General features: G+C 48.6%; 19 non-coding genes across 19 annotated transcripts; all 19 read left to right on the top strand.

Annotated features, from left to right (window-relative positions):
* Positions 1–290: 290 nt before the first annotated feature.
* On the top strand, positions 291–363 carry trnar-ccu (transfer RNA arginine (anticodon CCU)). The gene has a single exon. It is a non-coding gene; the product is annotated as a tRNA-Arg (tRNA).
* A 755-nt stretch (positions 364–1,118) lies between these two features.
* On the top strand, positions 1,119–1,191 carry trnar-ccu (transfer RNA arginine (anticodon CCU)). The gene has a single exon. It is a non-coding gene; the product is annotated as a tRNA-Arg (tRNA).
* A 755-nt stretch (positions 1,192–1,946) lies between these two features.
* Positions 1,947–2,019, top strand: trnar-ccu (transfer RNA arginine (anticodon CCU)). Its single transcript has one exon. It is a non-coding gene; the product is annotated as a tRNA-Arg (tRNA).
* Positions 2,020–2,768: 749 nt separating this feature from the next.
* Positions 2,769–2,841, top strand: trnar-ccu (transfer RNA arginine (anticodon CCU)). The gene has a single exon. It is a non-coding gene; the product is annotated as a tRNA-Arg (tRNA).
* A 755-nt stretch (positions 2,842–3,596) lies between these two features.
* trnar-ccu (transfer RNA arginine (anticodon CCU)) lies at positions 3,597–3,669 on the top strand. Its single transcript has one exon. It is a non-coding gene; the product is annotated as a tRNA-Arg (tRNA).
* A 748-nt stretch (positions 3,670–4,417) lies between these two features.
* Positions 4,418–4,490, top strand: trnar-ccu (transfer RNA arginine (anticodon CCU)). Its single transcript has one exon. It is a non-coding gene; the product is annotated as a tRNA-Arg (tRNA).
* A 755-nt stretch (positions 4,491–5,245) lies between these two features.
* trnar-ccu (transfer RNA arginine (anticodon CCU)) lies at positions 5,246–5,318 on the top strand. The gene has a single exon. It is a non-coding gene; the product is annotated as a tRNA-Arg (tRNA).
* A 3,961-nt stretch (positions 5,319–9,279) lies between these two features.
* On the top strand, positions 9,280–9,352 carry trnar-ccu (transfer RNA arginine (anticodon CCU)). Its single transcript has one exon. It is a non-coding gene; the product is annotated as a tRNA-Arg (tRNA).
* Positions 9,353–10,107: 755 nt separating this feature from the next.
* On the top strand, positions 10,108–10,180 carry trnar-ccu (transfer RNA arginine (anticodon CCU)). Its single transcript has one exon. It is a non-coding gene; the product is annotated as a tRNA-Arg (tRNA).
* Positions 10,181–10,929: 749 nt separating this feature from the next.
* Positions 10,930–11,002, top strand: trnar-ccu (transfer RNA arginine (anticodon CCU)). The gene has a single exon. It is a non-coding gene; the product is annotated as a tRNA-Arg (tRNA).
* A 755-nt stretch (positions 11,003–11,757) lies between these two features.
* On the top strand, positions 11,758–11,830 carry trnar-ccu (transfer RNA arginine (anticodon CCU)). The gene has a single exon. It is a non-coding gene; the product is annotated as a tRNA-Arg (tRNA).
* A 753-nt stretch (positions 11,831–12,583) lies between these two features.
* On the top strand, positions 12,584–12,656 carry trnar-ccu (transfer RNA arginine (anticodon CCU)). The gene has a single exon. It is a non-coding gene; the product is annotated as a tRNA-Arg (tRNA).
* A 3,961-nt stretch (positions 12,657–16,617) lies between these two features.
* On the top strand, positions 16,618–16,690 carry trnar-ccu (transfer RNA arginine (anticodon CCU)). The gene has a single exon. It is a non-coding gene; the product is annotated as a tRNA-Arg (tRNA).
* A 755-nt stretch (positions 16,691–17,445) lies between these two features.
* trnar-ccu (transfer RNA arginine (anticodon CCU)) lies at positions 17,446–17,518 on the top strand. The gene has a single exon. It is a non-coding gene; the product is annotated as a tRNA-Arg (tRNA).
* Positions 17,519–18,267: 749 nt separating this feature from the next.
* On the top strand, positions 18,268–18,340 carry trnar-ccu (transfer RNA arginine (anticodon CCU)). The gene has a single exon. It is a non-coding gene; the product is annotated as a tRNA-Arg (tRNA).
* A 755-nt stretch (positions 18,341–19,095) lies between these two features.
* Positions 19,096–19,168, top strand: trnar-ccu (transfer RNA arginine (anticodon CCU)). Its single transcript has one exon. It is a non-coding gene; the product is annotated as a tRNA-Arg (tRNA).
* Positions 19,169–19,921: 753 nt separating this feature from the next.
* trnar-ccu (transfer RNA arginine (anticodon CCU)) lies at positions 19,922–19,994 on the top strand. Its single transcript has one exon. It is a non-coding gene; the product is annotated as a tRNA-Arg (tRNA).
* A 4,783-nt stretch (positions 19,995–24,777) lies between these two features.
* trnar-ccu (transfer RNA arginine (anticodon CCU)) lies at positions 24,778–24,850 on the top strand. Its single transcript has one exon. It is a non-coding gene; the product is annotated as a tRNA-Arg (tRNA).
* Positions 24,851–25,605: 755 nt separating this feature from the next.
* Positions 25,606–25,678, top strand: trnar-ccu (transfer RNA arginine (anticodon CCU)). The gene has a single exon. It is a non-coding gene; the product is annotated as a tRNA-Arg (tRNA).
* Positions 25,679–26,051: the final 373 nt, after the last annotated feature.

Raw genomic sequence — 26,051 nt, 5'->3', positions numbered from 1 at the left:
AAGGGAAGTTATGAACTGTTTCTGAGAGACAAATAACACCAAGATCCTTTTTTTATGTAGCTGACAGCTGGTAACTGTGCAGGGGCGGGTCTAGCAAAGTGTTGCCAGGGGCCAGGTAGGGCATTAACAGGGAGAGGGGGTCACAAGGAAATACTTTTCTTTCTTATTCTTATTTAAAATGTCTCGCTTTTAAATACAGCTTCATCTTTGAACTAAAAACCAGCTTGAAACCATGGCTCTCACTCGAACCCCGAAACAACCGCCAAAGAAAGGAAGTCAAGCGCTCATCTGCCCCGGTGTCCTAATGGATAAGGCACTGGCCTCCTAAGCCAGGGATTGTGGGTTCGAGTCCCATCTGGGGTGCTGTCCAGCAGAGTGGCGCAGCGGAAGCGTGCTGTGCCCATAACCCAGAGGTCGATGGATCGAAACCATCCTCTGCTATGTGTTTTGGATGGCCCGATTCTCTGAACTGTGTCCAAAAACAGACGACAGTCAGGTCCTGTTCCCCCCAAAAATGCAGACAAGTAACCCTGTAGTACAGGCACCGAGTGAGTCAGTCATGTACCATAACTGCCCCCGATCACCAAAGGCCACTTCTTATGTCTACATAGAGCCTAGCACAGGGATTCCAAGTCCAGTCCTGGAGAGGCACTGTTCTTTTTTTCTTTAGCTTTTAGACGCATCCTTGTTCTGACACACCTGAATCAAATGAATGGCTTGTTGTCAGGCCTTTGCCAAACTTGATGCCATGCTGAAGAGCTAATTCAGGCATTTGATCCAGCTGTGTTTGAGCACGTCACACATGCTCCTGCTACTCCCCCTCTTTTAGTGGAACTAGATTCAGTGATTCAAATCGTTGGTACTCTCTGGTCTTCATGTGGTTTCACAAGTCTCAACAGACAACATAAACGCCCCCAAATAAAGTGGAGCAATAAGTACAGCGTGTTGGCTGGCCAGAGTTCTGGACACTGAGTTGCCCAGAGTGTAATTTATTTTCTCAGCGTTTCTCAAATGTTCTTAAATACAGCTTCATCTTTGAACTAAAAACCAGCTTGAAACCATGGCTCTCACTCGAACCCCGAAACAACCGCCAAAGAAAGGAAGTCAAGCGCTCATCTGCCTCGGTGTCCTAATGGATAAGGCACTGGCCTCCTAAGCCAGGGATTGTGGGTTCGAGTCCCATCTGGGGTGCTGTCCAGCAGAGTGGCGCAGCGGAAGCGTGCTGGGCCCATAACCCAGAGGTCGATGGATCGAAACCATCCTCTGCTATGTGTTTTGGATGGCCCGATTCTCTGAACTGTGTCCAAAAACAGACGACAGTCAGGTCCTGTTCCCCCCAAAAATGCAGACAAGTAACCCTGTAGTACAGGCACCGAGTGAGTCAGTCATGTACCATAACTGCCCCCGATCACCAAAGGCCACTTCTTATGTCTACATAGAGCCTAGCACAGGGATTCCAAGTCCAGTCCTGGAGAGGCACTGTTCTTTTTTTCTTTAGCTTTTAGACGCATCCTTGTTCTGACACACCTGAATCAAATGAATGGCTTGTTGTCAGGCCTTTGCCAAACTTGATGCCATGCTGAAGAGCTAATTCAGGCATTTGATCCAGCTGTGTTTGAGCACGTCACACATGCTCCTGCTACTCCCCCTCTTTTAGTGGAACTAGATTCAGTGATTCAAATCGTTGGTACTCTCTGGTCTTCATGTGGTTTCACAAGTCTCAACAGACAACATAAACGCCCCCAAATAAAGTGGAGCAATAAGTACAGCGTGTTGGCTGGCCAGAGTTCTGGACACTGAGTTGCCCAGAATGTAATTTATTTTCTCAGCGTTTCTCAAATGTTCTTAAATACAGCTTCATCTTTGAACTAAAAACCAGCTTGAAACCATGGCTCTCACTCGAACCCCGAAACAACCTCCAAAGAAAGGAAGTCAAGTGCTCATCTTCCCCGGTGGCCTAATGGATAAGGCACTGGCCTCCTAAGCCAGGGATTGTGGGTTTGAGTCCCATCTGGGGTGCTGTCCAGCAGAGTGGCGCAGCGGAAGCGTGCTGTGCCCATAACCCAGAGGTCGATGGATCGAAACCATCCTCTGCTATGTGTTTTGGATGGCCCGATTCTCTGAACTGTGTCCAAAAACAGGCGACAGTCAGGTCCTTTTCCCCAAAAACGCAGACAAGTAACCCTGTAGTACAGGCACCGAGTGAGTCAGTCATGTACGATAACTGCGCCCGATCACCAAAGGCGACTCCTTATGTGTACATAGAGCCTAGCACAGGGACTCCAACTCCAGTCCTGGAGAACTACTTTTTTTTCTTTAGCTTTTAGACGCATCCTTGTTCTGACACACCTCAATCAAATGAATGGCTTGTTGTCAGGCCTTTGCCAAACTTGATGCCATGCTGAAGAGCTAATTCAGGCATTTGATCCAGCTATGTTTGAGCACGTCACACATGCTCCTGCTACTCCCCCTCTTTTAGTGGAACTAGATTCAGTGATTCAAATCGTTGGTACTCTCTGGTCTTCATGTGGTTTCACAAGTCTCAACAGACAACATAAACGCCCCCAAATAAAGTGGAGCAATAAGTACAGCGTGTTGGCTGGCCATAGTTCTGGACACTGAGTTGCCCAGAGTGTAATTTATTTTCTCAGCGTTTCTCAAATCGTCTTAAATACAGCTTCATCTTTGAACTAAAAACCAGCTTGAAACCATGGCTCTCACTCGAACCCCGAAACAACCGCCAAAGAAAGGAAGTCAAGCGCTCATCTGCCCCGGTGTCCTAATGGATAAGGCACTGGCCTCCTAAGCCAGGGATTGTGGGTTCGAGTCCCATCTGGGGTGCTGTCCAGCAGAGTGGCGCAGCGGAAGCGTGCTGGGCCCATAACCCAGAGGTCGATGGATCGAAACCATCCTCTGCTATGTGTTTTGGATGGCCCGATTCTCTGAACTGTGTCCAAAAACAGACGACAGTCAGGTCCTGTTCCCCCCAAAAATGCAGACAAGTAACCCTGTAGTACAGGCACCGAGTGAGTCAGTCATGTACGATAACTGCCCCCAATCACCAAAGGCCACTTCTTATGTCTACATAGAGCCTAGCACAGGGATTCCAAGTCCAGTCCTGGAGAGGCACTGTTCTTTTTTTCTTTAGCTTTTAGACGCATCCTTGTTCTGACACACCTGAATCAAATGAATGGCTTGTTGTCAGGCCTTTGCCAAACTTGATGCCATGCTGAAGAGCTAATTCAGGCATTTGATCCAGCTGTGTTTGAGCACGTCACACATGCTCCTGCTACTCCCCCTCTTTTAGTGGAACTAGATTCAGTGATTCAAATCGTTGGTACTCTCTGGTCTTCATGTGGTTTCACAAGTCTCAACAGACAACATAAACGCCCCCAAATAAAGTGGAGCAATAAGTACAGCGTGTTGGCTGGCCAGAGTTCTGGACACTGAGTTGCCCAGAGTGTAATTTATTTTCTCAGCGTTTCTCAAATGTTCTTAAATACAGCTTCATCTTTGAACTAAAAACCAGCTTGAAACCATGGCTCTCACTCGAACCCCGAAACAACCTCCAAAGAAAGGAAGTCAAGCACTCATCTGCCCCGGTGTCCTAATGGATAAGGCACTGGCCTCCTAAGCCAGGGATTGTGGGTTCGAGTCCCATCTGGGGTGCTGTCCAGCAGAGTGGCGCAGCGGAAGCGTGCTGGGCCCATAACCCAGAGGTCGATGGATCGAAACCATCCTCTGCTATGTGTTTTGGATGGCCCGATTCTCTGAACTGTGTCCAAAAACAGACAACACTCAGGTCCTGTTCCCCAAAAATGCAGACAAGTAACCCTGTAGTACAGGCACCGAGTGAGTCAGTCATGTACCATAACTGCCCCCGATCACCAAAGGCGACTCCTTATGTGTACATAGAGCCTAGCACAGGGACTCCAACTCCAGTCCTGGAGAACTACTTTTTTTCTTTAGCTTTTAGACGCATCCTTGTTCTGACACACCTGAATCAAATGAATGGCTTGTTGTCAGGCCTTTGCCAAACTTGATGCCATGCTGAAGAGCTAATTCAGGCATTTGATCCAGCTGTGTTTGAGCACGTCACACATGCTCCTGCTACTCCCCCTCTTTTAGTGGAACTAGATTCAGTGATTCAAATCGTTGGTACTCTCTGGTCTTCATGTGGTTTCACAAGTCTCAACAGACAACATAAACGTCCCCAAATAAAGTGGAGCAATAAGCACAGCGTGTTGGCTGGCCAGCGTTCTGGACACTGAGTTGCCCAGAGTGTAATTTATTTTCTCAGCGTTTCTCAAATGTTCTTAAATACAGCTTCATCTTTGAACTAAAAACCAGCTTGAAACCATGGCTCTCACTCGAACCCCGAAACAACCTCCAAAGAAAGGAAGTTAAGGAATCATCTGCCCCGGTGGCCTAATGGATAAGGCACTGGCCTCCTAAGCCAGGGATTGTGGGTTCGAGTCCCATCTGGGGTGCTGTCCAGCAGAGTGGCGCAGCGGAAGCGTGCTGGGCCCATAACCCAGAGGTCGATGGATCGAAACCATCCTCTGCTATGTGTTTTGGATGGCCCGATTCTCTGAACTGTGTCCAAAAACAGACGACAGTCAGGTCCTGTTCCCCCCAAAAATGCAGACAAGTAACCCTGTAGTACAGGCACCGAGTGAGTCAGTCATGTACGATAACTGCCCCCGATCACCAAAGGCCACTTCTTATGTCTACATAGAGCCTAGCACAGGGATTCCAAGTCCAGTCCTGGAGAGGCACTGTTCTTTTTTTCTTTAGCTTTTAGATGCATCCTTGTTCTGACACACCTGAATCAAATGAATGGCTTGTTGTCAGGCCTTTGCCAAACTTGATGCCATGCTGAAGAGCTAATTCAGGCATTTGATCCAGCTGTGTTTGAGCACGTCACACATGCTCCTGCTACTCCCCCTCTTTTAGTGGAACTAGATTCAGTGATTCAAATCGTTGGTACTCTCTGGTCTTCATGTGGTTTCACAAGTCTCAACAGACAACATAAACGCCCCCAAATAAAGTGGAGCAATAAGTACAGCGTGTTGGCTGGCCAGCGTTCTGGACACTGAGTTGCCCAGAGTGTAATTTATTTTCTCAGCGTTTCTCAAATGTTCTTAAATACAGCTTCATCTTTGAACTAAAAACCAGCTTGAAACCATGGCTCTCACTCGAACCCCGAAACAACCTCCAAAGAAAGGAAGTCAAGGAATCATCTGCCCCGGTGGCCTAATGGATAAGGCACTGGCCTCCTAAGCCAGGGATTGTGGGTTCGAGTCCCATCTGGGGTGCTGTCCAGCAGAATGGCGCAGCGGAAGCGTGCTGGGCCCATAACCCAGAGGTCGATGGATCGAAACCATCCTCTGCTATGTGTTTTGGATGGCCCGATTCTCTGAACTGTGTCCAAAAACAGACGACAGTCAGGTCCTGTTCCCCCCAAAAATGCAGACAAGTAACCCTGTAGTACAGGCACCGAGTGAGTCAGTCATGTACCATAACTGCCCCCGATCACCAAAGGCCACTTCTTATGTCTACATAGAGCCTAGCACAGGGATTCCAAGTCCAGTCCTGGAGAGGCACTGTTCTTTTTTTCTTTAGCTTTTAGACGCATCCTTGTTCTGACACACAGAATCAGAATCAGAAACTTTATTGTCATTGTCATGAGAACAACGAAATTAAGAATGGTCCCCGATCATTGCATCATCCCTAGCAATATCAAAATATAAATAAAACAATAAAATTCAATAAATAAAATAGATAGAATACTTAAAATACTAATAAGATATAACAGTAAAACATTCACATACATTTCCACACACATGCTTCAGACCGTGCATAGATTAACACAAGAGTGGCGTGATGGACATTTTTTTGTAGTATTCAGATGTGTTATTGCAGTTGGATAACAGCTGTGTTTGAGTCTATTAGTCCTTGCTCTGATTGCCCTGTACCGTCTGCCTGAGGGCAACAGTTCGAACAGGGAGTGGCCAGGATGTGAGGTGTCTTTTATGATGTTTTGGGCCTTTTTAAAACAGTGGGCGTTGTGTAGAACTTCCAGTGTGGGGAGAGGGCAGCCAGTGATCTTTTGGGCGGTGTTAATGATCCCTTGGAGTGCTTTCCTCTGAGCCCCTGTGCAGCTAGTGTACCAGATGCATATGCAGTAAGTTAGAACACTCTCAATGGTGGCTCTGTAGAAGGACACCAGCAGTCTCTGTGTGATGTTATTCCTCCTGAGAATTCTCAGGAATTACAGTCTCTGTTGGGCCTTTTTCAGCAGCTCGGAGGTGTTCACACTCCAGGAAAGGTTCTCCTCTATATTGACTCCCAGGAAGCGGAAGCTTGCCACCCTTTCTACACAGTCCCCATTTATGAATAGTGGTTGGATCTCTGCCTTTTTCCTTCTGAAGTCTATTATGAGTTCTTTGGTTTTTGAAGTGTTGAGGAGGAGGTTATTGGCCTTACACCATGACGTCAGCTGCTCCACCTCGTCTCTGTACGTAGACTCGTCTCCCTTGGAAATGAGCCCCACCACTGTGGTGTCATCTGCAAATTTCACAAAGATGTTGCTGTGGTGGCGAGGAGTGCAGTCGTGTGTGTAGAGAGAGTAGAGCAGTGGACTGAGCACACAGCCCTGGGGTGAGCCAGTGCTGAGACTCAGGGCTGAGGATGTGTGATGGCCAACTCTGACTCTCTGTCTACGGCCCGAGAGGAAGCCATTGATCCACATGCAGGTGCTGTATGGAAGCCCCAGGTCTTGTAGCTTGGCCACCAGTTTGTGTGGAAGGATGGTGTTAAAAGCTGAGCAGTAATCCACGAAGAGCATCCGCACATAGCTACCATGCTCTTCCAGGTGAGTTAATGCAGCATGGAGTGCTGTGGCTACAGCATCTTCCGTGGATCGGTTTGCTCTGTAGGCAAACTGGTGTGGATCCAGGCTGCGGGGCAGGGCTGCTGTGATGTGTCTGCGGACCAGCTTCTCAAAGCATTTCATTACCACTGGGGTGAGTGCCACCGGTCTGTAGTCATTCAGGCCGGTGATGTGGGGCTTCTTAGGCAAGGGGACTATGGTGGAGGACTTCAGGCAGAGTGGGACAGTCGCCTGTGCGAGGGATTTGTTGAAAATCCTGGTGAAGATCCCAGCCAGCTGTCCTGCACAATCCCTCAATATTCGACCTGGCACACCATCAGGACCCGCCGCCTTCCTCGGGTTAACAGCCTGCAGCATGCGCCTCACCTCGTGCTCTTCCAGGGTGAGGGTGGTGCTGCTACGGGTGGCGTGTTGCTGCTGTGGCTCCAATACCTCCGGTACCCTGGTCTCAAAGCGGGCAAAGAAGATATTCAGCTCCTCTGCCAGCTCCAGGTCACCGTCCGCAGCTCCGAGATTGATCTTATAGTTGGTTAGGTGCTGGATGCCTTGCCACACCTGCCGGCTGGTATTACTCTTCAAATGGTCCTCGATCCTCCTCCTATAGTCCCCCTTTGCCTCTCTGATGCCTCTCTTCAGGTTGGATCGGGCTGTGGTGTAGTAATCCCTGTTGCCAGACCTGAACGCAATGTTCCTCTCCTTCAGCAGCTGCCTGACCTCCCGGGTCATCCAGGGCTTTTGGTTGGGATAAGCCCGGATCCGTTTGACTGCTGTAACAGTGTCTATGCAGTGTTTTATATAGCAGAGGACACCGTCTGTGAACATTTCCAAGTCCTGATGTTCAAAGATATCCCAGTTAGTCCTGTCAAAACAGTCCTGCAGCTGCTGAGAGGCACCCTCTGGCCATATGGTAATATTCTTTGTGATGGTAAGAGCAGTTTTCTTGAGGGGGGCATATGCAGGGATTAGAAACAGTGACAAGTGGTCAGACTGACCCAGATGTGGCAAAGGTCTGGCCCTGTAGCCCATTTTGATGTTGGAATAAACTTTGTCCAGAATCTTGTCACCCCTAGTGGCACACTTGACGTGCTGGTGGAATTTGGGGATTGCTCTTTTTAAGTCTGCGTGATTGAAGTCCCCTGCTACGATATGTACAGCGTCAGGGTAAGTGCTCTGTTTATTATTGATGTTTGTATGCAGGAGTGCGATCGCAGAGTTAGCATTAGCATCTGGTGGTATGTAAACAGCTGTTATTATGACAACGGTGAACTCCCTAGGTAGGTAGATGGGCCTGCATTTAACAGTCAGCTATTCAATGTCCGGTGAACAGTGACGGTCTATTATCAGTGTTGGTACACCAGCTGTTGTTCACATACATACAGAGCCCCCCTCCTTTGCGCTTACCGGAGTCCACGGTTCGGTCATGTCGCTGTGTGGTATAGCCTGCTAGCTCAATAGCAGAGTCTGGAATGGATTGATGTAGCCAGGATTCAGTGATAAGAAGGATGCATGAGTCTTTGATGAAGTTATTTGCTGCTATTTGCAATCTCAATTCGTCCAACTTGTTCGCGAGGGATCTGGTATTTGTGATGAATAGGCTGGGGAGCGGTGGTTTGAGTGGCTGCCTCCGTAGCCTGGCTAGCGCGCCGGCCCTGCAGCCTCGCCGTCTCCTTCTCTCTCGACGCCGCCTGCGCCTCCACCCCGAAGGGATAACAATCCATGGGGAGCCCGGACTCCTCGCTATTTCCACCGGTATCTTGTGTAAGCGGACAAATTTGCTAGTCACGCTCTCGCGGTAGCTTACTCCAATCTTGAGGAGATCATGTCGGCTATAGATGTTATTCGCTTGGCTGGTAGAACACAAAAACAAACATAAGGCGTACAAAATTATCCAAACATAGCATCGATCGGTAGAACACTGAGCTGCTGCAACTACGTGCGCCGCCATCTTGAAAGCCTGTTAACCACCTGAATCAAATGAATGGCTTGTTGTCAGGCCTTTGCCAAACTTGATGCCATGCTGAAGAGCTAATTCAGGCATTTGATCCAGCTGTGTTTGAGCACGTCACACATGCTCCTGCTACTCCCCCTCTTTTAGTGGAACTAGATTCAGTGATTCAAATCGTTGGTACTCTCTGGTCTTCATGTGGTTTCACAAGTCTCAACAGACAACATAAACGCCCCCAAATAAAGTGGAGCAATAAGTACAGCGTGTTGGCTGGCCAGAGTTCTGGACACTGAGTTGCCCAGAGTGTAATTTATTTTCTCAGCGTTTCTCAAATGTTCTTAAATACAGCTTCATCTTTGAACTAAAAACCAGCTTGAAACCATGGCTCTCACTCGAACCCCGAAACAACCGCCAAAGAAAGGAAGTCAAGCGCTCATCTGCCTCGGTGTCCTAATGGATAAGGCACTGGCCTCCTAAGCCAGGGATTGTGGGTTCGAGTCCCATCTGGGGTGCTGTCCAGCAGAGTGGCGCAGCGGAAGCGTGCTGGGCCCATAACCCAGAGGTCGATGGATCGAAACCATCCTCTGCTATGTGTTTTGGATGGCCCGATTCTCTGAACTGTGTCCAAAAACAGACGACAGTCAGGTCCTGTTCCCCCCAAAAATGCAGACAAGTAACCCTGTAGTACAGGCACCGAGTGAGTCAGTCATATACCATAACTGCCCCCGATCACCAAAGGCCACTTCTTATGTCTACATAGAGCCTAGCACAGGGATTCCAAGTCCAGTCCTGGAGAGGCACTGTTCTTTTTTTCTTTAGCTTTTAGACGCATCCTTGTTCTGACACACCTGAATCAAATGAATGGCTTGTTGTCAGGCCTTTGCCAAACTTGATGCCATGCTGAAGAGCTAATTCAGGCATTTGATCCAGCTGTGTTTGAGCACGTCACACATGCTCCTGCTACTCCCCCTCTTTTAGTGGAACTAGATTCAGTGATTCAAATCGTTGGTACTCTCTGGTCTTCATGTGGTTTCACAAGTCTCAACAGACAACATAAACGCCCCCAAATAAAGTGGAGCAATAAGTACAGCGTGTTGGCTGGCCAGAGTTCTGGACACTGAGTTGCCCAGAATGTAATTTATTTTCTCAGCGTTTCTCAAATGTTCTTAAATACAGCTTCATCTTTGAACTAAAAACCAGCTTGAAACCATGGCTCTCACTCGAACCCCGAAACAACCTCCAAAGAAAGGAAGTCAAGCGCTCATCTTCCCCGGTGGCCTAATGGATAAGGCACTGGCCTCCTAAGCCAGGGATTGTGGGTTCGAGTCCCATCTGGGGTGCTGTCCAGCAGAGTGGCGCAGCGGAAGCGTGCTGGGCCCATAACCCAGAGGTCGATGGATCGAAACCATCCTCTGCTATGTGTTTTGGATGGCCCGATTCTCTGAACTGTGTCCAAAAACAGGCGACAGTCAGGTCCTTTTCCCCAAAAACGCAGACAAGTAACCCTGTAGTACAGGCACCGAGTGAGTCAGTCATGTACGATAACTGCGCCCGATCACCAAAGGCGACTCCTTATGTGTACATAGAGCCTAGCACAGGGACTCCAACTCCAGTCCTGGAGAACTACTTTTTTTTCTTTAGCTTTTAGACGCATCCTTGTTCTGACACACCTCAATCAAATGAATGGCTTGTTGTCAGGCCTTTGCCAAACTTGATGCCATGCTGAAGAGCTAATTCAGGCATTTGATCCAGCTATGTTTGAGCACGTCACACATGCTCCTGCTACTCCCCCTCTTTTAGTGGAACTAGATTCAGTGATTCAAATCGTTGGTACTCTCTGGTCTTCATGTGGTTTCACAAGTCTCAACAGACAACATAAACGCCCCCAAATAAAGTGGAGCAATAAGTACAGCGTGTTGGCTGGCCATAGTTCTGGACACTGAGTTGCCCAGAGTGTAATTTATTTTCTCAGCGTTTCTCAAATCGTCTTAAATACAGCTTCATCTTTGAACTAAAAACCAGCTTGAAACCATGGCTCTCACTCGAACCCCGAAACAACCGCCAAAGAAAGGAAGTCAAGCGCTCATCTGCCCCGGTGTCCTAATGGATAAGGCACTGGCCTCCTAAGCCAGGGATTGTGGGTTCGAGTCCCATCTGGGGTGCTGTCCAGCAGAGTGGCGCAGCGGAAGCGTGCTGGGCCCATAACCCAGAGGTCGATGGATCGAAACCATCCTCTGCTATGTGTTTTGGATGGCCCGATTCTCTGAACTGTGTCCAAAAACAGACGACAGTCAGGTCCTGTTCCCCCCAAAAATGCAGACAAGTAACCCTGTAGTACAGGCACCGAGTGAGTCAGTCATGTACGATAACTGCCCCCTATCACCAAAGGCCACTTCTTATGTCTACATAGAGCCTAGCACAGGGATTCCAAGTCCAGTCCTGGAGAGGCACTGTTCTTTTTTTCTTTAGCTTTTAGACGCATCCTTGTTCTGACACACCTGAATCAAATGAATGGCTTGTTGTCAGGCCTTTGCCAAACTTGATGCCATGCTGAAGAGCTAATTCAGGCATTTGATCCAGCTGTGTTTGAGCACGTCACACATGCTCCTGCTACTCCCCCTCTTTTAGTGGAACTAGATTCAGTGATTCAAATCGTTGGTACTCTCTGGTCTTCATGTGGTTTCACAAGTCTCAACAGACAACATAAACGCCCCCAAATAAAGTGGAGCAATAAGTACAGCGTGTTGGCTGGCCAGAGTTCTGGACACTGAGTTGCCCAGAGTGTAATTTATTTTCTCAGCGTTTCTCAAATGTTCTTAAATACAGCTTCATCTTTGAACTAAAAACCAGCTTGAAACCATGGCTCTCACTCGAACCCCGAAACAACCTCCAAAGAAAGGAAGTCAAGCACTCATCTGCCCCGGTGTCCTAATGGATAAGGCACTGGCCTCCTAAGCCAGGGATTGTGGGTTCGAGTCCCATCTGGGGTGCTGTCCAGCAGAGTGGCGCAGCGGAAGCGTGCTGGGCCCATAACCCAGAGGTCGATGGATCGAAACCATCCTCTGCTATGTGTTTTGGATGGCCCGATTCTCTGAACTGTGTCCAAAAACAGACAACACTCAGGTCCTGTTCCCCAAAAATGCAGACAAGTAACCCTGTAGTACAGGCACCGAGTGAGTCAGTCATGTACCATAACTGCCCCCGATCACCAAAGGCCACTTCTTATGTCTACATAGAGCCTAGCACAGGGATTCCAAGTCCAGTCCTGGAGAGGCACTGTTCTTTTTTTCTTTAGCTTTTAGACGCATCCTTGTTCTGACACACCTGAATCAAATGAATGGCTTGTTGTCAGGCCTTTGCCAAACTTGATGCCATGCTGAAGAGCTAATTCAGGCATTTGATCCAGCTGTGTTTGAGCACGTCACACATGCTCCTGCTACTCCCCCTCTTTTAGTGGAACTAGATTCAGTGATTCAAATCGTTGGTACTCTCTGGTCTTCATGTGGTTTCACAAGTCTCAACAGACAACATAAACGCCCCCAAATAAAGTGGAGCAATAAGTACAGCGTGTTGGCTGGCCAGCGTTCTGGACACTGAGTTGCCCAGAGTGTAATTTATTTTCTCAGCGTTTCTCAAATGTTCTTAAATACAGCTTCATCTTTGAACTAAAAACCAGCTTGAAACCATGGCTCTCACTCGAACCCCGAAACAACCTCCAAAGAAAGGAAGTCAAGGAATCATCTGCCCCGGTGGCCTAATGGATAAGGCACTGGCCTCCTAAGCCAGGGATTGTGGGTTCGAGTCCCATCTGGGGTGCTGTCCAGCAGAATGGCGCAGCGGAAGCGTGCTGGGCCCATAACCCAGAGGTCGATGGATCGAAACCATCCTCTGCTATGTGTTTTGGATGGCCCGATTCTCTGAACTGTGTCCAAAAACAGACGACAGTCAGGTCCTGTTCCCCCCAAAAATGCAGACAAGTAACCCTGTAGTACAGGCACCGAGTGAGTCAGTCATGTACCATAACTGCCCCCGATCACCAAAGGCCACTTCTTATGTCTACATAGAGCCTAGCACAGGGATTCCAAGTCCAGTCCTGGAGAGGCACTGTTCTTTTTTTCTTTAGCTTTTAGACGCATCCTTGTTCTGACACACAGAATCAGAATCAGAAACTTTATTGTCATTGTCATGAGAACAACGAAATTAAGAATGGTCCCCGATCATTGCATCATCCCTAGCAATATCAAAATATAAATAAAACAATAAAATTCAATAAATAAAATAGATAGAATACTTAAAATACTAATAAGATATAACAGTAAAACATTCACATACATTTCCACACACATGCTTCAGACCGTGCATAGATTAACACAAGAGTGGCGTGATGGACATTTTTTTGTAGTATTCAGATGTGTTATTGCAGTTGGATAACAGCTGTGTTTGAGTCTATTAGTCCTTGCTCTGATTGCCCTGTACCGTCTGCCTGAGGGCAACAGTTCGAACAGGGAGTGGCCAGGATGTGAGGTGTCTTTTATGATGTTTTGGGCCTTTTTAAAACAGTGGGCGTTGTGTAGAACTTCCAGTGTGGGGAGAGGGCAGCCAGTGATCTTTTGGGCGGTGTTAATGATCCCTTGGAGTGCTTTCCTCTGAGCCCCTGTGCAGCTAGTGTACCAGATGCATATGCAGTAAGTTAGAACACTCTCAATGGTGGCTCTGTAGAAGGACACCAGCAGTCTCTGTGTGATGTTATTCCTCCTGAGAATTCTCAGGAATTACAGTCTCTGTTGGGCCTTTTTCAGCAGCTCGGAGGTGTTCACACTCCAGGAAAGGTTCTCCTCTATATTGACTCCCAGGAAGCGGAAGCTTGCCACCCTTTCTACACAGTCCCCATTTATGAATAGTGGTTGGATCTCTGCCTTTTTCCTTCTGAAGTCTATTATGAGTTCTTTGGTTTTTGAAGTGTTGAGGAGGAGGTTATTGGCCTTACACCATGACGTCAGCTGCTCCACCTCGTCTCTGTACGTAGACTCGTCTCCCTTGGAAATGAGCCCCACCACTGTGGTGTCATCTGCAAATTTCACAAAGATGTTGCTGTGGTGGCGAGGAGTGCAGTCGTGTGTGTAGAGAGAGTAGAGCAGTGGACTGAGCACACAGCCCTGGGGTGAGCCAGTGCTGAGACTCAGGGCTGAGGATGTGTGATGGCCAACTCTGACTCTCTGTCTACGGCCCGAGAGGAAGCCATTGATCCACATGCAGGTGCTGTATGGAAGCCCCAGGTCTTGTAGCTTGGCCACCAGTTTGTGTGGAAGGATGGTGTTAAAAGCTGAGCAGTAATCCACGAAGAGCATCCGCACATAGCTACCATGCTCTTCCAGGTGAGTTAATGCAGCATGGAGTGCTGTGGCTACAGCATCTTCCGTGGATCGGTTTGCTCTGTAGGCAAACTGGTGTGGATCCAGGCTGCGGGGCAGGGCTGCTGTGATGTGTCTGCGGACCAGCTTCTCAAAGCATTTCATTACCACTGGGGTGAGTGCCACCGGTCTGTAGTCATTCAGGCCGGTGATGTGGGGCTTCTTAGGCAAGGGGACTATGGTGGAGGACTTCAGGCAGAGTGGGACAGTCGCCTGTGCGAGGGATTTGTTGAAAATCCTGGTGAAGATCCCAGCCAGCTGTCCTGCACAATCCCTCAATATTCGACCTGGCACACCATCAGGACCCGCCGCCTTCCTCGGGTTAACAGCCTGCAGCATGCGCCTCACCTCGTGCTCTTCCAGGGTGAGGGTGGTGCTGCTACGGGTGGCGTGTTGCTGCTGTGGCTCCAATACCTCCGGTACCCTGGTCTCAAAGCGGGCAAAGAAGATATTCAGCTCCTCTGCCAGCTCCAGGTCACCGTCCGCAGCTCCGAGATTGATCTTATAGTTGGTTAGGTGCTGGATGCCTTGCCACACCTGCCGGCTGGTATTACTCTTCAAATGGTCCTCGATCCTCCTCCTATAGTCCCCCTTTGCCTCTCTGATGCCTCTCTTCAGGTTGGATCGGGCTGTGGTGTAGTAATCCCTGTTGCCAGACCTGAACGCAATGTTCCTCTCCTTCAGCAGCTGCCTGACCTCCCGGGTCATCCAGGGCTTTTGGTTGGGATAAGCCCGGATCCGTTTGACTGCTGTAACAGTGTCTATGCAGTGTTTTATATAGCAGAGGACACCGTCTGTGAACATTTCCAAGTCCTGATGTTCAAAGATATCCCAGTTAGTCCTGTCAAAACAGTCCTGCAGCTGCTGAGAGGCACCCTCTGGCCATATGGTAATATTCTTTGTGATGGTAAGAGCAGTTTTCTTGAGGGGGGCATATGCAGGGATTAGAAACAGTGACAAGTGGTCAGACTGACCCAGATGTGGCAAAGGTCTGGCCCTGTAGCCCATTTTGATGTTGGAATAAACTTTGTCCAGAATCTTGTCACCCCTAGTGGCACACTTGACGTGCTGGTGGAATTTGGGGATTGCTCTTTTTAAGTCTGCGTGATTGAAGTCCCCTGCTACGATATGTACAGCGTCAGGGTAAGTGCTCTGTTTATTATTGATGTTTGTATGCAGGAGTGCGATCGCAGAGTTAGCATTAGCATCTGGTGGTATGTAAACAGCTGTTATTATGACAACGGTGAACTCCCTAGGTAGGTAGATGGGCCTGCATTTAACAGTCAGCTATTCAATGTCCGGTGAACAGTGACGGTCTATTATCAGTGTTGGTACACCAGCTGTTGTTCACATACATACAGAGCCCCCCTCCTTTGCGCTTACCGGAGTCCACGGTTCGGTCATGTCGCTGTGTGGTATAGCCTGCTAGCTCAATAGCAGAGTCTGGAATGGATTGATGTAGCCAGGATTCAGTGATAAGAAGGATGCATGAGTCTTTGATGAAGTTATTTGCTGCTATTTGCAATCTCAATTCGTCCAACTTGTTCGCGAGGGATCTGGTATTTGTGATGAATAGGCTGGGGAGCGGTGGTTTGAGTGGCTGCCTCCGTAGCCTGGCTAGCGCGCCGGCCCTGCAGCCTCGCCGTCTCCTTCTCTCTCGACGCCGCCTGCGCCTCCACCCCGAAGGGATAACAATCCATGGGGAGCCCGGACTCCTCGCTATTTCCACCGGTATCTTGTGTAAGCGGACAAATTTGCTAGTCACGCTCTCGCGGTAGCTTACTCCAATCTTGAGGAGATCATGTCGGCTATAGATGTTATTCGCTTGGCTGGTAGAACACAAAAACAAACATAAGGCGTACAAAATTATCCAAACATAGCATCGATCGGTAGAACACTGAGCTGCTGCAACTACGTGCGCCGCCATCTTGAAAGCCTGTTAACCACCTGAATCAAATGAATGGCTTGTTGTCAGGCCTTTGCCAAACTTGATGCCATGCTGAAGAGCTAATTCAGGCATTTGATCCAGCTGTGTTTGAGCACGTCACACATGCTCCTGCTACTCCCCCTCTTTTAGTGGAACTAGATTCAGTGATTCAAATCGTTGGTACTCTCTGGTCTTCATGTGGTTTCACAAGTCTCAACAGACAACATAAACGCCCCCAAATAAAGTGGAGCAATAAGTACAGCGTGTTGGCTGGCCAGAGTTCTGGACACTGAGTTGCCCAGAGTGTAATTTATTTTCTCAGCGTTTCTCAAATGTTCTTAAATACAGCTTCATCTTTGAACTAAAAACCAGCTTGAAACCATGGCTCTCACTCGAACCCCGAAACAACCGCCAAAGAAAGGAAGTCAAGCGCTCATCTGCCTCGGTGTCCTAATGGATAAGGCACTGGCCTCCTAAGCCAGGGATTGTGGGTTCGAGTCCCATCTGGGGTGCTGTCCAGCAGAGTGGCGCAGCGGAAGCGTGCTGGGCCCATAACCCAGAGGTCGATGGATCGAAACCATCCTCTGCTATGTGTTTTGGATGGCCCGATTCTCTGAACTGTGTCCAAAAACAGACGACAGTCAGGTCCTGTTCCCCCCAAAAATGCAGACAAGTAACCCTGTAGTACAGGCACCGAGTGAGTCAGTCATATACCATAACTGCCCCCGATCACCAAAGGCCACTTCTTATGTCTACATAGAGCCTAGCACAGGGATTCCAAGTCCAGTCCTGGAGAGGCACTGTTCTTTTTTTCTTTAGCTTTTAGACGCATCCTTGTTCTGACACACCTGAATCAAATGAATGGCTTGTTGTCAGGCCTTTGCCAAACTTGATGCCATGCTGAAGAGCTAATTCAGGCATTTGATCCAGCTGTGTTTGAGCACGTCACACATGCTCCTGCTACTCCCCCTCTTTTAGTGGAACTAGATTCAGTGATTCAAATCGTTGGTACTCTCTGGTCTTCATGTGGTTTCACAAGTCTCAACAGACAACATAAACGCCCCCAAATAAAGTGGAGCAATAAGTACAGCGTGTTGGCTGGCCAGAGTTCTGGACACTGAGTTGCCCAGAATGTAATTTATTTTCTCAGCGTTTCTCAAATGTTCTTAAATACAGCTTCATCTTTGAACTAAAAACCAGCTTGAAACCATGGCTCTCACTCGAACCCCGAAACAACCTCCAAAGAAAGGAAGTCAAGCGCTCATCTTCCCCGGTGGCCTAATGGATAAGGCACTGGCCTCCTAAGCCAGGGATTGTGGGTTCGAGTCCCATCTGGGGTGCTGTCCAGCAGAGTGGCGCAGCGGAAGCGTGCTGGGCCCATAACCCAGAGGTCGATGGATTGAAACCATCCTCTGCTATGTGTTTTGGATGGCCCGATTCTCTGAACTGTGTCCAAAAACAGGCGACAGTCAGGTCCTTTTCCCCAAAAACGCAGACAAGTAACCCTGTAGTACAGGCACCGAGTGAGTCAGTCATGTACGATAACTGCGCCCGATCACCAAAGGCGACTCCTTATGTGTACATAGAGCCTAGCACAGGGACTCCAACTCCAGTCCTGGAGAACTACTTTTTTTTCTTTAGCTTTTAGACGCATCCTTGTTCTGACACACCTCAATCAAATGAATGGCTTGTTGTCAGGCCTTTGCCAAACTTGATGCCATGCTGAAGAGCTAATTCAGGCATTTGATCCAGCTATGTTTGAGCACGTCACACATGCTCCTGCTACTCCCCCTCTTTTAGTGGAACTAGATTCAGTGATTCAAATCGTTGGTACTCTCTGGTCTTCATGTGGTTTCACAAGTCTCAACAGACAACATAAACGCCCCCAAATAAAGTGGAGCAATAAGTACAGCGTGTTGGCTGGCCATAGTTCTGGACACTGAGTTGCCCAGAGTGTAATTTATTTTCTCAGCGTTTCTCAAATCGTCTTAAATACAGCTTCATCTTTGAACTAAAAACCAGCTTGAAACCATGGCTCTCACTCGAACCCCGAAACAACCGCCAAAGAAAGGAAGTCAAGCGCTCATCTGCCCCGGTGTCCTAATGGATAAGGCACTGGCCTCCTAAGCCAGGGATTGTGGGTTCGAGTCCCATCTGGGGTGCTGTCCAGCAGAGTGGCGCAGCGGAAGCGTGCTGGGCCCATAACCCAGAGGTCGATGGATCGAAACCATCCTCTGCTATGTGTTTTGGATGGCCCGATTCTCTGAACTGTGTCCAAAAACAGACGACAGTCAGGTCCTGTTCCCCCCAAAAATGCAGACAAGTAACCCTGTAGTACAGGCACCGAGTGAGTCAGTCATGTACGATAACTGCCCCCAATCACCAAAGGCCACTTCTTATGTCTACATAGAGCCTAGCACAGGGATTCCAAGTCCAGTCCTGGAGAGGCACTGTTCTTTTTTTCTTTAGCTTTTAGACGCATCCTTGTTCTGACACACCTGAATCAAATGAATGGCTTGTTGTCAGGCCTTTGCCAAACTTGATGCCATGCTGAAGAGCTAATTCAGGCATTTGATCCAGCTGTGTTTGAGCACGTCACACATGCTCCTGCTACTCCCCCTCTTTTAGTGGAACTAGATTCAGTGATTCAAATCGTTGGTACTCTCTGGTCTTCATGTGGTTTCACAAGTCTCAACAGACAACATAAACGCCCCCAAATAAAGTGGAGCAATAAGTACAGCGTGTTGGCTGGCCAGAGTTCTGGACACTGAGTTGCCCAGAGTGTAATTTATTTTCTCAGCGTTTCTCAAATGTTCTTAAATACAGCTTCATCTTTGAACTAAAAACCAGCTTGAAACCATGGCTCTCACTCGAACCCCGAAACAACCTCCAAAGAAAGGAAGTCAAGCACTCATCTGCCCCGGTGTCCTAATGGATAAGGCACTGGCCTCCTAAGCCAGGGATTGTGGGTTCGAGTCCCATCTGGGGTGCTGTCCAGCAGAGTGGCGCAGCGGAAGCGTGCTGGGCCCATAACCCAGAGGTCGATGGATCGAAACCATCCTCTGCTATGTGTTTTGGATGGCCCGATTCTCTGAACTGTGTCCAAAAACAGACAACACTCAGGTCCTGTTCCCCAAAAATGCAGACAAGTAACCCTGTAGTACAGGCACCGAGTGAGTCAGTCATGTACCATAACTGCCCCCGATCACCAAAGGCCACTTCTTATGTCTACATAGAGCCTAGCACAGGGATTCCAAGTCCAGTCCTGGAGAGGCACTGTTCTTTTTTTCTTTAGCTTTTAGACGCATCCTTGTTCTGACACACCTGAATCAAATGAATGGCTTGTTGTCAGGCCTTTGCCAAACTTGATGCCATGCTGAAGAGCTAATTCAGGCATTTGATCCAGCTGTGTTTGAGCACGTCACACATGCTCCTGCTACTCCCCCTCTTTTAGTGGAACTAGATTCAGTGATTCAAATCGTTGGTACTCTCTGGTCTTCATGTGGTTTCACAAGTCTCAACAGACAACATAAACGCCCCCAAATAAAGTGGAGCAATAAGTACAGCGTGTTGGCTGGCCAGCGTTCTGGACACTGAGTTGCCCAGAGTGTAATTTATTTTCTCAGCGTTTCTCAAATGTTCTTAAATACAGCTTCATCTTTGAACTAAAAACCAGCTTGAAACCATGGCTCTCACTCGAACCCCGAAACAACCTCCAAAGAAAGGAAGTCAAGGAATCATCTGCCCCGGTGGCCTAATGGATAAGGCACTGGCCTCCTAAGCCAGGGATTGTGGGTTCGAGTCCCATCTGGGGTGCTGTCCAGCAGAATGGCGCAGCGGAAGCGTGCTGGGCCCATAACCCAGAGGTCGATGGATCGAAACCATCCTCTGCTATGTGTTTTGGATGGCCCGATTCTCTGAACTGTGTCCAAAAACAGACGACAGTCAGGTCCTGTTCCCCCCAAAAATGCAGACAAGTAACCCTGTAGTACAGGCACCGAGTGAGTCAGTCATGTACCATAACTGCCCCCGATCACCAAAGGCCACTTCTTATGTCTACATAGAGCCTAGCACAGGGATTCCAAGTCCAGTCCTGGAGAGGCACTGTTCTTTTTTTCTTTAGCTTTTAGACGCATCCTTGTTCTGACACACAGAATCAGAATCAGAAACTTTATTGTCATTGTCATGAGAACAACGAAATTAAGAATGGTCCCCGATCATTGCATCATCCCTAGCAATATCAAAATATAAATAAAACAATAAAATTCAATAAATAAAATAGATAGAATACTTAAAATACTAATAAGATATAACAGTAAAACATTCACATACATTTCCACACACATGCTTCAGACCGTGCATAGATTAACACAAGAGTGGCGTGATGGACATTTTTTTGTAGTATTCAGATGTGTTATTGCAGTTGGATAACAGCTGTGTTTGAGTCTATTAGTCCTTGCTCTGATTGCCCTGTACCGTCTGCCTGAGGGCAACAGTTCGAACAGGGAGTGGCCAGGATGTGAGGTGTCTTTTATGATGTTTTGGGCCTTTTTAAAACAGTGGGCGTTGTGTAGAACTTCCAGTGTGGGGAGAGGGCAGCCAGTGATCTTTTGGGCGGTGTTAATGATCCCTTGGAGTGCTTTCCTCTGAGCCCCTGTGCAGCTAGTGTACCAGATGCATATGCAGTAAGTTAGAACACTCTCAATGGTGGCTCTGTAGAAGGACACCAGCAGTCTCTGTGTGATGTTATTCCTCCTGAGAATTCTCAGGAATTACAGTCTCTGTTGGGCCTTTTTCAGCAGCTCGGAGGTGTTCACACTCCAGGAAAGGTTCTCCTCTATATTGACTCCCAGGAAGCGGAAGCTTGCCACCCTTTCTACACAGTCCCCATTTATGAATAGTGGTTGGATCTCTGCCTTTTTCCTTCTGAAGTCTATTATGAGTTCTTTGGTTTTTGAAGTGTTGAGGAGGAGGTTATTGGCCTTACACCATGACGTCAGCTGCTCCACCTCGTCTCTGTACGTAGACTCGTCTCCCTTGGAAATGAGCCCCACCACTGTGGTGTCATCTGCAAATTTCACAAAGATGTTGCTGTGGTGGCGAGGAGTGCAGTCGTGTGTGTAGAGAGAGTAGAGCAGTGGACTGAGCACACAGCCCTGGGGTGAGCCAGTGCTGAGACTCAGGGCTGAGGATGTGTGATGGCCAACTCTGACTCTCTGTCTACGGCCCGAGAGGAAGCCATTGATCCACATGCAGGTGCTGTATGGAAGCCCCAGGTCTTGTAGCTTGGCCACCAGTTTGTGTGGAAGGATGGTGTTAAAAGCTGAGCAGTAATCCACGAAGAGCATCCGCACATAGCTACCATGCTCTTCCAGGTGAGTTAATGCAGCATGGAGTGCTGTGGCTACAGCATCTTCCGTGGATCGGTTTGCTCTGTAGGCAAACTGGTGTGGATCCAGGCTGCGGGGCAGGGCTGCTGTGATGTGTCTGCGGACCAGCTTCTCAAAGCATTTCATTACCACTGGGGTGAGTGCCACCGGTCTGTAGTCATTCAGGCCGGTGATGTGGGGCTTCTTAGGCAAGGGGACTATGGTGGAGGACTTCAGGCAGAGTGGGACAGTCGCCTGTGCGAGGGATTTGTTGAAAATCCTGGTGAAGATCCCAGCCAGCTGTCCTGCACAATCCCTCAATATTCGACCTGGCACACCATCAGGACCCGCCGCCTTCCTCGGGTTAACAGCCTGCAGCATGCGCCTCACCTCGTGCTCTTCCAGGGTGAGGGTGGTGCTGCTACGGGTGGCGTGTTGCTGCTGTGGCTCCAATACCTCCGGTACCCTGGTCTCAAAGCGGGCAAAGAAGATATTCAGCTCCTCTGCCAGCTCCAGGTCACCGTCCGCAGCTCCGAGATTGATCTTATAGTTGGTTAGGTGCTGGATGCCTTGCCACACCTGCCGGCTGGTATTACTCTTCAAATGGTCCTCGATCCTCCTCCTATAGTCCCCCTTTGCCTCTCTGATGCCTCTCTTCAGGTTGGATCGGGCTGTGGTGTAGTAATCCCTGTTGCCAGACCTGAACGCAATGTTCCTCTCCTTCAGCAGCTGCCTGACCTCCCGGGTCATCCAGGGCTTTTGGTTGGGATAAGCCCGGATCCGTTTGACTGCTGTAACAGTGTCTATGCAGTGTTTTATATAGCAGAGGACACCGTCTGTGAACATTTCCAAGTCCTGATGTTCAAAGATATCCCAGTTAGTCCTGTCAAAACAGTCCTGCAGCTGCTGAGAGGCACCCTCTGGCCATATGGTAATATTCTTTGTGATGGTAAGAGCAGTTTTCTTGAGGGGGGCATATGCAGGGATTAGAAACAGTGACAAGTGGTCAGACTGACCCAGATGTGGCAAAGGTCTGGCCCTGTAGCCCATTTTGATGTTGGAATAAACTTTGTCCAGAATCTTGTCACCCCTAGTGGCACACTTGACGTGCTGGTGGAATTTGGGGATTGCTCTTTTTAAGTCTGCGTGATTGAAGTCCCCTGCTACGATATGTACAGCGTCAGGGTAAGTGCTCTGTTTATTATTGATGTTTGTATGCAGGAGTGCGATCGCAGAGTTAGCATTAGCATCTGGTGGTATGTAAACAGCTGTTATTATGACAACGGTGAACTCCCTAGGTAGGTAGATGGGCCTGCATTTAACAGTCAGCTATTCAATGTCCGGTGAACAGTGACGGTCTATTATCAGTGTTGGTACACCAGCTGTTGTTCACATACATACAGAGCCCCCCTCCTTTGCGCTTACCGGAGTCCACGGTTCGGTCATGTCGCTGTGTGGTATAGCCTGCTAGCTCAATAGCAGAGTCTGGAATGGATTGATGTAGCCAGGATTCAGTGATAAGAAGGATGCATGAGTCTTTGATGAAGTTATTTGCTGCTATTTGCAATCTCAATTCGTCCAACTTGTTCGCGAGGGATCTGGTATTTGTGATGAATAGGCTGGGGAGCGGTGGTTTGAGTGGCTGCCTCCGTAGCCTGGCTAGCGCGCCGGCCCTGCAGCCTCGCCGTCTCCTTCTCTCTCGACGCCGCCTGCGCCTCCACCCCGAAGGGATAACAATCCATGGGGAGCCCGGACTCCTCGCTATTTCCACCGGTATCTTGTGTAAGCGGACAAATTTGCTAGTCACGCTCTCGCGGTAGCTTACTCCAATCTTGAGGAGATCATGTCGGCTATAGATGTTATTCGCTTGGCTGGTAGAACACAAAAACAAACATAAGGCGTACAAAATTATCCAAACATAGCATCGATCGGTAGAACACTGAGCTGCTGCAACTACGTGCGCCGCCATCTTGAAAGCCTGTTAACCACCTGAATCAAATGAATGGCTTGTTGTCAGGCCTTTGCCAAACTTGATGCCATGCTGAAGAGCTAATTCAGGCATTTGATCCAGCTGTGTTTGAGCACGTCACATATGCTCCTGCTACTCCCTCTCTTTTAGTGGAACTAGATTCAGTGATTCAAATCGTTGGTACTCTCTGGTCTTCATGTGGTTTCACAAGTCTCAACAGACAACATAAACGCCCCCAAATAAAGTGGAGCAATAAGTACAGCGTGTTGGCTGGCCAGAGTTCTGGACACTGAGTTGCCCAGAGTGTAATTTATTTTCTCAGCGTTTCTCAAATGTTCATAAATACAGCTTCATCTTTGAACTAAAAACCAGCTCGAAACCATGGCTCTCACTCGAACCCCGAAACAACCTCCAAAGAAAGGAAGTCAAGCGCTCATCTTCCCCGGTGGCCTAATGGATAAGGCACTGGCCTCCTAAGCCAGGGATTGTGGATTCGAGTCCCATCTAGGGTGCTGTCCAGCAGAGTGGCGCAGCGGAAGTGTGCTGGGCCCATAACCCAGAGGTCGATGGATCGAAACCATCCTCTGCTATGTGTTTTGGATGGCCCGATTCTCTGAACTGTGTCCAAAAACAGGCGACAGTCAGGTCCTTTTCCCCAAAAACGCAGACAAGTAACCCTGTAGTACAGGCATCGAGTGAGTCAGTCATGTATGATAACTGCGCCCGATCACCAAAGGCGACTCCTTATGTGTACATAGAGCCTAGCACAGGGACTCCAACTCCAGTCCTGGAGAACTACTTTTTTTTCTTTAGCTTTTAGACGCATCCTTGTTCTGACACACCTCAATCAAATGAATGGCTTGTTGTCAGGCCTTTGCCAAACTTGATGCCATGCTGAAGAGCTAATTCAGGCATTTGATCCAGCTGTGTTTGAGCACGTCACACATGCTCCTGCTACTCCCCCTCTTTTAGTGGAACTAGATTCAGTGATTCAAATCGTTGGTACTCTCTGGTCTTCATGTGGTTTCACAAGTCTCAACAGACAACATAAACGCCCCCAAATAAAGTGGAGCAATAAGTACAGCGTGTTAGCTGGCCATAGTTCTGGACACTGAGTTGCCCAGAGTGTAATTTATTTTCGCAGCGTTTCTCAAATCGTCTTAAATACAGCTTCATCTTTGAACTAAAAACCAGCTTGAAACCATGGCTCTCACTCGAACCCCGAAACAACCGCCAAAGAAAGGAAGTCAAGCGCTCATCTGCCCCGGTGTCCTAATGGATAAGGCACTGGCCTCCTAAGCCAGGGATTGTGGGTTCGAGTCCCATCTGGGGTGCTGTCCAGCAGAGTGGCGCAGCGGAAGCGTGCTGGGCCCATAACCCAGAGGTCGATGGATCGAAACCATCCTCTGCTATGTGTTTTGGATGGCCCGATTCTCTGAACTGTGTCCAAAAACAGACGACAGTCAGGTCCTGTTCCCCCCAAAAATGCAGACAAGTAACCCTGTAGTACAGGCACCGAGTGAGTCAGTCATGTACGATAACTGCCCCCGATCACCAAAGGCCACTTCTTATGTCTACATAGAGCCTAGCACAGGGATTCCAAGTCCAGTCCTGGAGAGGCACTGTTCTTTTTTTCTTTAGCTTTTAGACGCATCCTTGTTCTGACACACCTGAATCAAATGAATGGCTTGTTGTCAGGCCTTTGCCAAACTTGATGCCATGCTGAAGAGCTAATTCAGGCATTTGATCCAGCTGTGTTTGAGCACGTCACACATGCTCCTGCTACTCCCCCTCTTTTAGTGGAACTAGATTCAGTGATTCAAATCGTTGGTACTCTCTGGTCTTCATGTGGTTTCACAAGTCTCAACAGACAACATAAACGCCCCCAAATAAAGTGGAGCAATAAGTACAGCGTGTTGGCTGGCCAGAGTTCTGGACACTGAGTTGCCCAGAATGTAATTTATTTTCTCAGCGTTTCTCAAATGTTCTTAAATACAGCTTCATCTTTGAACTAAAAACCAGCTTGAAACCATGGCTCTCACTCGAACCCCGAAACAACCTCCAAAGAAAGGAAGTCAAGCGCTCATCTTCCCCGGTGGCCTAATGGATAAGGCACTGGCCTCCTAAGCCAGGGATTGTGGGTTCGAGTCCCATCTGGGGTGCTGTCCAGCAGAGTGGCGCAGCGGAAGCGTGCTGGGCCCATAACCCAGAGGTCGATGGATCGAAACCATCCTCTGCTATGTGTTTTGGATGGCCCGATTCTCTGAACTGTGTCCAAAAACAGGCGACAGTCAGGTCCTTTTCCCCAAAAACGCAGACAAGTAACCCTGTAGTACAGGCACCGAGTGAGTCAGTCATGTACGATAACTGCGCCCGATCACCAAAGGCGACTCCTTATGTGTACATAGAGCCTAGCACAGGGACTCCAACTCCAGTCCTGGAGAACTACTTTTTTTTCTTTAGCTTTTAGACGCATCCTTGTTCTGACACACCTCAATCAAATGAATGGCTTGTTGTCAGGCCTTTGCCAAACTT

This window comes from Copadichromis virginalis, linkage group LG23 (assembly GCF_057382275.1).
Source record: "Copadichromis virginalis isolate Kocher_CV1m ecotype Utaka linkage group LG23, C_Virginalis_male_GT1.1, whole genome shotgun sequence".
Classification (NCBI taxonomy): Eukaryota; Metazoa; Chordata; class Actinopteri; order Cichliformes; family Cichlidae; genus Copadichromis; species Copadichromis virginalis.
This window is presented reverse-complemented; position numbering and strand designations above follow the sequence as displayed.